The 12,425-nt window shown below is 35.9% G+C and overlaps 1 non-coding gene across 1 annotated transcript; it reads left to right on the top strand.

Moving 5' to 3' along the window:
- Window positions 1–12,032: 12,032 nt before the first annotated feature.
- LOC136204393 (small nucleolar RNA R71) lies at window positions 12,033–12,139 on the top strand. The gene has a single exon (XR_010675235.1). It is a non-coding gene; the product is annotated as a small nucleolar RNA R71 (small nucleolar RNA).
- The last annotated feature ends 286 nt before the right edge of the window (window positions 12,140–12,425 follow it).

Raw genomic sequence — 12,425 nt, 5'->3', positions numbered from 1 at the left:
TTAAAAGGATAAACATAGTTTAATTAGGTTAAACATAATTACCACATAATTAAGGTTAAGATCCACTTTTAGCCTTAATTAATGGGGGGGGTGGTGTTAGCCCATGATTAGATTAAAACACACCTTAGAAAGATAGATAATGGAGTTCATAATAATAAAAGAGATCAAAGTTTAGAAGAAATTGTAATGACGATTGCCGAACAGATTTTCTCGGTGACTTGAAACATACTTTTATTGGATGAACTTTTTCACAAACAACAACTTAAGCATAATAACAACAATTACAACAGCAAAACAAATGATTCTTAAAGAGAAGAATCAACAAACTAACATGAAAGTGGGAAGAATTAAGCATGAGCTTGGTGTGTCTTCAAATGGCTCCCAACGTCTCCTTTTATAGTAAAATGACATATATGCTTCCATAGACCAAGTCTTCTTATTCCCCCAACCCCCTAATCTTCCAAATTAAGCTTTAAAGAGGGTGGTGGCAGACTTTGACAGTTTAGGAGTTGAAAATGTGTGAAGGTGGGAAAGCAATCTTAGGCTTCAACATATACATAAATTAGGACAATATTTTGATCCCGTTACACTTCCAATTTGGAGATGATTATTATTAGTAATTTTTTATCCATCTCTTAGCTTACCAATGCATTTTGAATCGTCTCAATCTGAGTTCGTATGAGAGAGATACGATTAAAATGCAAAAATGTGTCAAATATGCCCACCATGTGAACATATGACTTTGTAACTTACAACACCTCATCTCGGTGATATGCATGGCTGGAAGTGAATAAACTTCATTTTTTTGCTCCGTTTCACTTCTGAATCCTTGCCTTAAGTCCTGACTTTAGTTATTTGTGACGAAACCTTGTGAACGTGCTTAAAAACACAAGAAAATGACCTAGATACATAAATGATGAAAATATAAGAAAACTATCATTAAAACTTATTAAAATGGTACAAAATAACTATTAGTTAAGTATGAAAAATGCTATAAAATATGTCGAAATGGCATTTACTACAATTCAGCAAGCCTCCGAGCAAATCAAGTAGAATGAAAATCTTTCGGCCTCTAATCAAACTGAGCCAGCCTCTGAGAAAAACATCGAGCCAACTCCTTCCAATCCTAACTTGCATTCTTTGATAGTTGAAGATGCCACTCATTCTCCTCATAAGAAGAAACTTAAGGATGTGGACTTATCTTTTACTGATCCATTGCCTGCTAAGGCAAATCAATCTGAGTAGACCTTTGCCAAATTACCAATTGATGCTCTTGAGCTCTCCATGACAAATCCTCAACCGATAATATGAATTCTCTTCATCAAAAGATCATGACAAATCTCACCAAGAAGCCGATTCCTACTGACACTCTAATGCGTGTTTTACGTATACGTGCATGTGAAGGCAAGTGTACCTTAGTCGTGTATCAAGTAATAAAGTGAAAGTAGAGTATCGTTCCCACGAGGATGGTGATTATAAGTACTAATCTTTTTTCTTACTATCTATTATTTAAACAATAAAAATGTAGAGTTTGTTGGACAACCAAGATAAGATTTAAACAAAAAGTGAGATGAAAATTGTACAAAATTAGATGAGAGAATACTTATAATGAAAGAAACTAAGGCTTCTAGCTTCACTTAACCTCTTTGCTTGGTAATAACACTTAACCCCTTTTAGGTTGTTTTATCCTTTTTAAGATGGCGATTTTTCTTATTAACTAATAGTTCTCGAGATTGGTTCTAAACTCTTGACTAATTACTTTTCCTTGGTCCGGCTTAAGTAATTAATCAAGAGAAGCATTAAGTTTTCTTACTTACAAACCTTCGATTTATTACTTTCCCTTGGTCCGGGCTCAAGTAATAAATCTAAGATTTGTAGTAAGATTTAATCTAAACCTTTTTAACCTACTTTACCTTGGTCCGGCTAAAGTGATTACTTAAGATTCAAGAAAAACCGCTCGAGTAATTAGTTCTAAACTTTCGATTAATTACTTTTCCTTGGTCTGGCTCAAGTAATTAATCCAAAGAAGCATTAAGTTTTCTTAGTTCCAAACCTTCGATTTATTACTTTCCCTTGGTTCGACTCAAGTAATAAATCTAAGATTTGTAATAAGATTCATGAAAAACTTTGGAAAACCAATAAGCCACACTAAATGGTCATTAGGTCCAACTTATGAATTTCGATTAATCAATTTAATCACGGTCAATATAAATGATTAATTATATTCAAGTAGAGAGTTGGCCCATCTCTAACAAGCATTAAGAATCATAAGTTAGTTCTAAAAAAGGATAAAGATAACTTAAATAGGTTAAACATAATTACCACATAATTAAAGTTAAGATCCGCTTTTAGCCTTAGTTAAGGGGGTTTTAGCCCATAATTAGATTAAAACACACCTTAGAAAGATAGATAATAGAATTCATATTAATAAAAGAGATTAAAGTTTAGAAGAAACTGTGATGACAATTGTCGAACGAACTTCTTCGGTAACTTGAAACCTACTTTTATTAGATGAACTTTTGTACAAACAATACTTTAACAATAACAACAACACAAACAACTGATTTTTAAGGAGAAAAATCAGCAAAATAACATTATAGAGGGAGGAATTAAGCCTAAGCTTGGTGTGTCTTCAAATGGCATCCAAGGTCTCCTTTTATAGTAAAATGGCACACATAATTCCAAAGACCAAGTCATCCTTATGGCCTCCCACTCCCTTATCTTCTGAATTTAGCATTTAAGAGAGCATGGTTGAAGATTTTAATAATTTATGAGTTGAAATGTGTAAAGTTGTGAAAGGAATCTTAGGCTTCAACATATTCATCAAATTTGGATAATTTTCTGGGCCTGATTCACTTAGAATTTGAAGATGATTATTTTTAGTCATTTGTTCATCTTTCTCTTAGCTTTCCAACTCATTTTGAATCGCCTTAATCCGAGTTCGTATGAGGGAGATAAGTTGAAACTACCAAAATATGTCAAATCTGTCCTAGTGTGAACAATTGGACTTTATCTTACAGCACCTATCCGCGACGAAGTGCACGTTGGGTGTCACTAAAACTCCTTTTTTGTGGTCCCTTTTACTCCCGAGTTGCCGCCTTAAGCCCCAACTTGGTTATTTGTGCCGAAAACCTTGCGAAAGTGCCTAGAAAACACACAAATTGGCTTAGATATATAAAATGAAGAAAATATACAAAAACCATTATTAAAATTTATTAAAATGGTACAAAATAACTAGTAATTAAATACTAAAAATATTATAAATTAAGATGATAACACACTCCTATCAGCCATGCTGAAGAATCCTTTTTGGCTGGCTTAACACCTCCAATTTATCCCACTCAGTAGAATTAAACTTCCTTGGGTGATGATATAATTACATTAGCTCAGACAACCTATGGGTTGAAAAACATAGGTGCTACCTTCTTTGAGCAAGTAAAAGATCAAATCGCTTAAACGTTTTAGACCTTCTCTGAAACTGAGGACCTGGAAATTCTTGACAAGGCTGCCACTAAGCTGGTAGAAATTACTAATGCCTCATCTGCTCCTCAACCTCTTCTAACTTCTACTCAGAACCTTTCTCAGATGATGATGCATTCATTGAGTGAGACCACTATACTTCTCAATGAGTTGGCCAGTGTTAAGAGCTTACTACACACAGTAGCAGGTCTGGTCTCTCAATATGGTATTCACGCTTATGCTGGAAAAATAGCCTTTATTCAACTCAACATGGTTCAATATATGTCCCTTTTTGAGCAAACCATGTGTTGCATACCTTCCAGTTCTACCACTGTTCAAGCTATCTAATCTCATCTCTCCTCTGAATTCATGAAGATTGCCTCTGAACTTAATCATATGAATGCTCATCTGGTTCAAGCTGATAATTAAGACCTTGATGGCTCTCTGACCAAAGCCCTTCGCCTTCTAACTATTAATAGGGCTGCAATGGAAACTTTGGATAAGAAAGTCACTACTATTTGTTGGAAAATTTTGAATAAAATTATATATTAATTTAAATACCAACAAACACCTCCTTTCGTGAACAACCGTGTCCGTCATGAAAAGTCATGTTCATACGTGAACACCGTTTCTGTCCGTGTACAATCATGTTCATTTGTGAAAAGACATATCCTTTAGAGTTCTATTTATATAGAATGGGTTTTCAAAATTCATAAGTTGTTAAAGTTGATGAAAATTTTGTTGATAAAATAATTATCCGTTGAATGTTTATGTTCTCTGTCTATTCATAGTGTCTTGTTTTCCTACTCCGGTGATAACGATCCTACACACGGTTTGAGTTTGCTTGCGTAATCTGTTATATCCTGGGAGACAATCGTCAATAGCGACGACATCGTCTTAAGGAAACTGCTAATACAGGTCTCAGATTTGTCTATCTCTTTCCTTTTAATTTTTAGTTTTATTGTTCATGTGTTTTTCTGTGTTCGATTTGTTTTTTTTGTTAATCACATCCAACATTATCAAGACAGATGTAATTGTTAGTCTAACACTATTTATGCTCAACATCAGACCATCAACCATAATGTTCATTCAATTGCCAATCAGCATCAGAGCCTAGATCATGCGCTCCTAAACATTCATAGAAAATATACTCATGCTCTTACACTTTCATCTGGAATGCCAAGCATTTCAATTGATTTTGAGTGAAATGAGCAAGAATGGATCCTTCTCTCCGGAAGGCATCAATATAAGTAGAGATATATATATGGTGGCCTGAAGAATTAATGAGCGATCAAAGAACTATACAGATCAGCTCAATTCCAGAGTTGTTCTTGGCTTCTCTAACAAAGCCTCTTCTGAGTTGACAAACTGTGGGAGAAAGAGTAAGAGAATACTCACAAAGAAGTCTCCCTTCTGACCAAACCGAAGAACCATCCGCTTAGAGTTAATATTAAGAAATAGGTTCTAGGTTTGTGTAACTAGACAGATAGATAAGTTGTTAAGCTTTTTTGTTTTTTTCTGTCTCTCTTGTACACTTATTAATTAATACAATAGATATTCAAACTAATGCTTCCAACTCTGAACTGTTATCACTTACATATGTTTAACTTTATGCTTCCGACTCTGAACTATTATTACTTACTTATGGCCGATATTTTATTCGTTCTGAAATGTTTACATCTAACGCTGCCATGCTTTAACTTAACTTAGAACTTTCAGAAAATATTTAAACACTATCTTACGTCAAACTTTATCACAGTCTTTTATATGTGATGTATGTTTGCCTCTGATACTAAATATGTTAAATTCTTAAGCTCTAAACGAATTTTTGATATTGAACGTTTTAACTCTTCCGAGTGTTTTCAAGTTAATTGTGCACCAGACAGTGTGTGACTTGCATAATAAATGACATGAAGTTTCTTATCCTTCCTTTGACCTAAAACACATCCGACAGCTAAGTCACTTGCATCACACATAATTTCAAAGGGTAAATCCCAATCAGGTTTAGCAATAATAGGTGCACTGACTAAAGCAGTTTTCAATGTTTCGAAAGCTTTAACGCATTCTATAACTATGTCCACCCTAGGCGCTCCATATAGCGGCTCATGTCATCATTAAATGCCTAATTGGCTATTAAGAAATTCATCCATATACAACATTCCGGTGAAGAATTTGTAACGGTGATTCCAATAACGTCTACCTTCATCGTGGTTGAAGATAGGGAAAGGCGCCCCATATCGCTTGGATAAGTCTGGGCGTTTGTTGATTGAGGCAGCATTGTGCCTAGGTGATTTGTATTTGGTAGGCATAGTGCAAAAGTTTAGTGTTACTTTAGCAAAGAACGGTATTTGTGAAGAAAAATCAGAGTTCTGACAAAGATGAAAAAGAATTGTAACAGAACTTGAATCCTCTAAGATTAATTTATAAGAGTTTAGGATGAAAAGAGGTATTGTTTTAATTATGAAAAAGTATAATTTGTACCTTTCTGGAATGAAGAAACTTAATGTTTCAATTGCCAAGAGGTTCGTCGAAAGGGTGAGAGTGTTTCAGGCCTGATAGTGCAGGAAACACACGTGTCGCGACCGCGAATGGCAAAGCCGCGGTCGCGACACGCTGATTTTCATGCAAAAATCAGGCATCAAAGCCACCTCCTGATTCACGGTAGAGAATTTAAAAATTCTCGGTATGAACAGAGAAATTCAAACCTGTTTGTGACATTCTTAAATGAAGGGATTCTCGGCAGGGAATTCTAAATTCTCGGCAGAGAATTGCCTGAAACTTCAAATTCATCTTAATTTCCTAAAAATCAAATCTAAAATCATCAAATATAAATATTTTATGTATTTAAATCATAACATAAAGTTATCTAATAAAAATGGCATTTTGAAAATAAAATAAAATAATAATAATAATAAAATAAAATAAACAAAATCATAAAAACAATAAAACAATAAAACAAAATAAACTGTGTAAAATAAACTGAGTAATTCATACGTCAGATAATCTTGTTATGAACTCAATTCCTATTTGGGAAATATTTTCGTAATAGATTTTACATCGATTACCATTAACTTTGAATCGAACTCCGATAGGACCTTCCAGTTCTAAAGAACCGTAATCGAATGTTTTGACGACTAAATATGGTCCTAACCATCTGGACTTAAGTTTTCCTGGAAATAAACGAAGTCGTGAATTAAATAACAGCACTTTATCCCCAACATTAAAGTGTTTAACTTTAATTTTGGCATCGTGCCATTTTTTCATTTTTTCTTTATAAATCTTTGCATTTTCGTAAGATAGATGACGTAACTCATTTAAATTGAGCAAACGTTTCTTACCTGCTTGATGCAAGTCAAAGTTAAGTTCTCTAATATCCCAATAGGCTTTATGTTCTAATTCGACTGGCAAATGACATGCCTTACCATACACCAAACGGTACGGAGTCATTCCTATTGGCGTTTTAAATGCAGTACGGTATGCCCATAACGCATTATTGAGTTTAGAAGACCAATCTTTTCTAGAGGATGAAACTGTTTTCTCGAGAATCCATTTGAGTTCTCTGTTTGATATCTCCGCCTGACCATTTGACTGAGGATGGTACGGCGTTGATACGTGGTGGCGTACTCCATATTTTTTCATAAGCGTTTCAAAACTCTTGTTTATAAAATGAGTACCACCATCACTAACTATAACTCTTGGACAACCAAATCTACAGAATATATCGTCAAGAAAATTAACGACAACCTTAGAATCACTCGTCGGGGTTGCGATTGCTTCAACTCACTTTGAAACATAATCAACGGCAACTAATATGTAAGTTTTACCATTGGAAGGGGGAAAAGGTCCCATGAAATCTATCCCCCACATATCGAAGACTTCAACTTCTAATATGGTTGTGAGGGGCATCTCATCTTTCCTTCCTAGATTTCCTGTTCTTTGGCACTTATCACAACGAGTAATAAATGAACGGACATCCTTAAACATCGTAGGCCAAAAGAAACCACTTTCAAATATTCTAGCTACTGTCTTGTTAACTCCATTATGTCCTCCATAAGAGCTAGAATGACATTCTGACATTATGGATTCAAATTCATTTTCACCAACGCATCTCCTAATTATCCCGTCACCACAAGTTTTGAATAGAAAAGGATCTTCCCAAAAGTATTGTTTAATATCGAAGAAAAATTTCTTCCTTTGGTGGGAATTTAATCCTTCCGGAACAATATTGGCTGCGAGATAATTAGCAATATCTGCATACCAAGGTGATATGAAACTTTTCATTTGATAAAGATATTCATCAGGGAAATCATCTCGTATACCGATAGTTTCACCTATAGGACCGTTTTCATCTTCAAGCCTCGATAGATGATCGGCGACAAGGTTTTCAACTCCCTTTTTGTCTTTAATTTCTATATCAAATTCTTGCAATAATAAAACCCATCTAATTAGACGTGGTTTTGCATCCTTTTTAGCAAATAAATATCTTAATACTGCATGATCGGTATAAATAATAACTTTTGAACCTAATAAATATGACCTAAACTTGTCACATGCAAAAACTACGACTAACATTTCTTTTTCTGTTGTGGTGTAGTTTAACACATAATTTCAAAGGGTAAATCCCAATCAGGTTTAGCAATAATAGGTGCACTGACTAAAGCAGTTTTCAATGTTTCGAAAAATCCCCACCAGACCCAGATGTGATTCGAACCCATGACCTCCCAAGGCATAGGTAAGCTCTCAACCACTAGGCTAAGAGCTTCACCACTGCCCACCTCATCAATCAATTTATTGGGATGTTTGCTAAAATAATATCAAAAAATAAACTATTATAACATTGAAAACCAAAAAGAATCTGTAAAAATAGTCAATTAAAAAAATTGTACAAATCAACACAAAGAATTCATCTTTAACCCATCAACTAAAAAAAAAGCTATTTGAAGACTTAAAGCTTAAATTGCCTCAACTTATATTTTAGGACATCTCTAATGAAGTATGAAAATGTCTCACTCGTGGTGAAGCTTTTAGCCTAGTGGTTGAGAGCTTACCTATGCCTTGGGAGGTCATGGGTTCGAATCACATCCGGGTCTGGTGGGGATTTTTCTAAATATATTTGTTTATATATTTTATATTATAGAAAAATTAAAAATGAAAATATCACAATAGGTTGAAAATCCACAAAGGACAACCTATGCAATAATAAGAGACTTCCCAATGAGTGAAGACCCGCAAATGGCATCCATTTGAAAATTCGGGAACAAATGTGAGAAAGTAAAATAGCTGAAACGTGAAAAACTGAAAAGGCACGTTTCAGTAACAATGGTTAGGAATCTGAGCAATAAACAATTCAATGTATATTTATCAAGTGTTTTGTTTGAGTTTAACAGTTATAAGTTGTATATACAATGAAATGTTTGAACCAATAAATATCATACCCCAAGTGAAAAGAAAAAAATTCAAATAAATAAGATCGGAGTAAAAAAGACTACTCCTCCCTCTATATGCTCCTTGAAGTTTGGTCTCTCTGCTCCTCTGTTGTCCTCTTAAGAATTGAATTTGACTGAAGCATCTTGCTTTTGTAATCATCAAGAGTAACAAACTTGAGTCCAAATATTGAGTTCTTCTCTCCTCATCAATATACACAGGCTGGCCAACACAATGTGTAACAAAGGTTCACTTCCAACGGTGGTGTTCCACAATATAAACGTAAATAAGGCCTCACCTCAAGTTTTTTAGGGGCATCCACCCACATGAACCTCTAGTTAGCACCCAACCTGTAATCAGGGGTACATCCACATGATCTAATCACCTGCCAGCCAGTTCATAAGGCTTTTCCACTAGTCAAAAGACTGAGCACCAACTCACCTTCGATGATAAGTGTGGAAATCAACAAAGAAATGAATTTTAGGTCCATGCGCTCCAAATTATCCAATTTCTCTTGCATCTGTGAAAATAAAGGAAAAAAAATAATGTTGGATTGAAAAACCTTAAAAGAGGTTGTCCAAGCAAAATGAGAGATAGAGAAGAAACTGTGAGATGTTAAAAAGTTGAATTGAAAACCCATAGGGGCAGTTCAGGCAAAAGGAGAGATATAGAATATCATAGATATCTCGTTAAGTTGAAAATCCGAAAAGGGCGACTCAGGAAAATATTAGGGGAAAATGAGCACACGAATAATTCCTAGAAAAAAAAGATGACCTCATCAAGCTGAAACCTTTCCTCTAGAGCTTCTCATGCCAGACCTATCTATCCTCATCATTTGCAGACAGTCTAAGCTCTCACAAACTAGGCATGTCGTCAAAACATGATTTCCTAATCCTAAAGGCGCGTCATCTCTCGAGTCTAGAAAAGAGAATCTATGAAATCAGTCCATGCATACATGCATAATCTTCATATGCATCTACCAATATATCCACACAAAGTAAAATGCACGTGTAGTACATTCACACACACATACTTTCATGCATCCATGCATAAATACTTTAAGAGATTAGGCCATACCCATCAACATGCATAAGCTCATATGCATCACTACACATAGTCATTTATCATTTCATTTGATTACTGCACGAGAAAATGGGAATCTTGCTTTAATGCAGGGAATACCTGAACTCCAGGACAATCGTCACCACAAACTAGGGGAACAAGGTTAATCTTGATAATAAACAATCAAAGGTCGTTCAAGAGATCTACCACCACAGGTCGATGAAGAGACCTACAATCAGAGATCGTTCAAGACATCTACAACTATAGGTCATTGAAGAGCCTACAATCAGAGATCGTTCAAAAGATCCACAACCACATGTCGCTGAAGAGACCTACAATCACAGATCATTCAAGAGATCTATAACTACATGTCGTTCAAGAGACCTACAATTCAACATCGTTCAAGAGATCTACAACTACATGTCGCTGAAGAGACCTACAACCATAGATCGTTCAAGAGATCTACAACTACATGTCATTCAAGAGACCTACAATCCAAAATTGTTTAAGAGATCTATAACCACAGGTCGCTGAAAAAACCATAGATCGTTCAAGTGACCATTATGTACATCAATGACTGCTCTGCTAGTAGCTAAGAAGGGTCTCCCCAAAATTATTGGGACCTCTAAATCTTCGGCTATGTCCATAATCACAAAATCTACAGGTAAAATGAATTTCCCGACCTCGATTAAGACATCTTCAACTATTCCTTTAGGATACCGAATAGATCGGTCGGCTAGTTGAACAGTGACTTTAGTGGGTCTAGGTTCTCCTAATCCTAATTGCATATAAGTCGAATATGGCATTAAGTTGATACTAGCTCCTAGGTCACACAATGCATTCTAAATAGTCAATGTTCCTATTGAACATGGTATAGAAAAACTCCCTAGATCTTTCAGCTTTTTCAGAAGCTGCTGTTTGGCTTGTAGGATTGAGGAACTGTCCCTATTCAGCTGCACCATTACTACACTTTCGAGCTTATTCTTGTTTGTGAGAAGATCTCTGAGAAACTTGACATACATCGACATTTCTGATAAAGCCTCTATAAATGGAATGTTGATGTGCAACTTTGTCAATTGTTCTAAGAAACTTTTGTGCCTCTTTTTATAGTTCTGTTGCTTTAGCCTGCCTAGGTAAGGTACTCTTGCTTCGTAGGATGGGGAGTTCTCATTGGTAGGTTGTTTGTCCTTTCTCCTTTCCGATGGAACTCCTTGCTGAGCCAGTGCTGGTTCATCGGTCGTCTTTGGTCAAATTGTTATTTTCAAACGAATTGGAAACCTTTTTACCTCCTCGCAAGATGATAGCATTGACCTCCTCTTTTGGATTAGTTACTGTATTACTTGGTAGGGCTCCTTTATCTTTGGAAGCAATGATAGCGGCAAACTGCTGCATCTGGGTTTCAAGACTCTTGATGGAAGATTGCGTCTGTTTCATTAAATTGCATCATCATAGATTCCAAATCAGGTTTCCCTTCTTGTTGAACAGCTGGTTGTCGCTGATAATTTTGCGTAGACGAATTGCCCTGCTGTGATTGATAGGCTGGTCTTGTATTGTCTTGCCGGTATGGTTGTTGAACAGCTGGCTGTCTTTTGTTATCTTGCCATAAAACGTTAGGATGATTTCGCCACCCCAGATTATATGTATCTAAATATAGGTTGGGTGGTTGTCGTGCAATAAAGTCACATTGTTCCTTCATCGACGCCCCTGGTTTGATCCCTGGACAGTCAATATGTCTGTACGGTCCACTGCAGAAATCACATCTGTCAGGTGTTGGCTGTTCATGCAATCCTGTTGGAAGAGGTTGTGCTTGAATAGCCGAAATATTCATTTTTCCAACAGTCTTAACCAACTGCTCTATTTGAGATGACAGTCTGGTGATTGCTTCATTGTTCGATTCATTGGAAAATCCATTGCCATCGCTTCTTACAGAGTGCCAATTGTAGCTTGTGTTAACAACTTTCTCTATTAGTTCGTACAAAGCTTGGGGTTCAAGATCTTTAGGGTTTCCGTTTGCAACTGATTCAATTTGAATCTTGTATGCATTGGTCATTCCATTGTAAGAACTCTGTACTTGCATCCACATAGGTATGCCATAATTTGGTACTCTTCGAAGTAGCTCCTTGTACCTCTCCCAAGCCTCGGACAGAGATTCATCTTCTTCTTGAAAGAAATGGGATACTTCATTTCTGAGTTTAATGGCCTGTCGTGGGGGAGAGTACTTCATCAGGAATAGCGTAGCCATTTCCTCCCAGTTGGTGATTGATCCTGGCTGAAGATTTTTCAGCCAGTTCTTGGCTTTGTCCTTCAATGAGAACGAGAATAGTTTGAGTCTAATTACCTCATCGCTCTCATTCCTATGTTTTCGAAAAGTATTACACATTGGAATGAAGTCTTGAATGTGAGCGTTTGGGTCTTCATTCAGATACCCACCGAACTGCACTGTTGTTTGCATCATTTGAATCATTGAAGCTTTAATCTCA

The sequence above is a fragment of the Euphorbia lathyris genome, chromosome 8 (genome assembly GCF_963576675.1).
Source record: "Euphorbia lathyris chromosome 8, ddEupLath1.1, whole genome shotgun sequence".
NCBI classification, from domain to species: Eukaryota; Viridiplantae; Streptophyta; class Magnoliopsida; order Malpighiales; family Euphorbiaceae; genus Euphorbia; species Euphorbia lathyris.
This window is presented reverse-complemented; position numbering and strand designations above follow the sequence as displayed.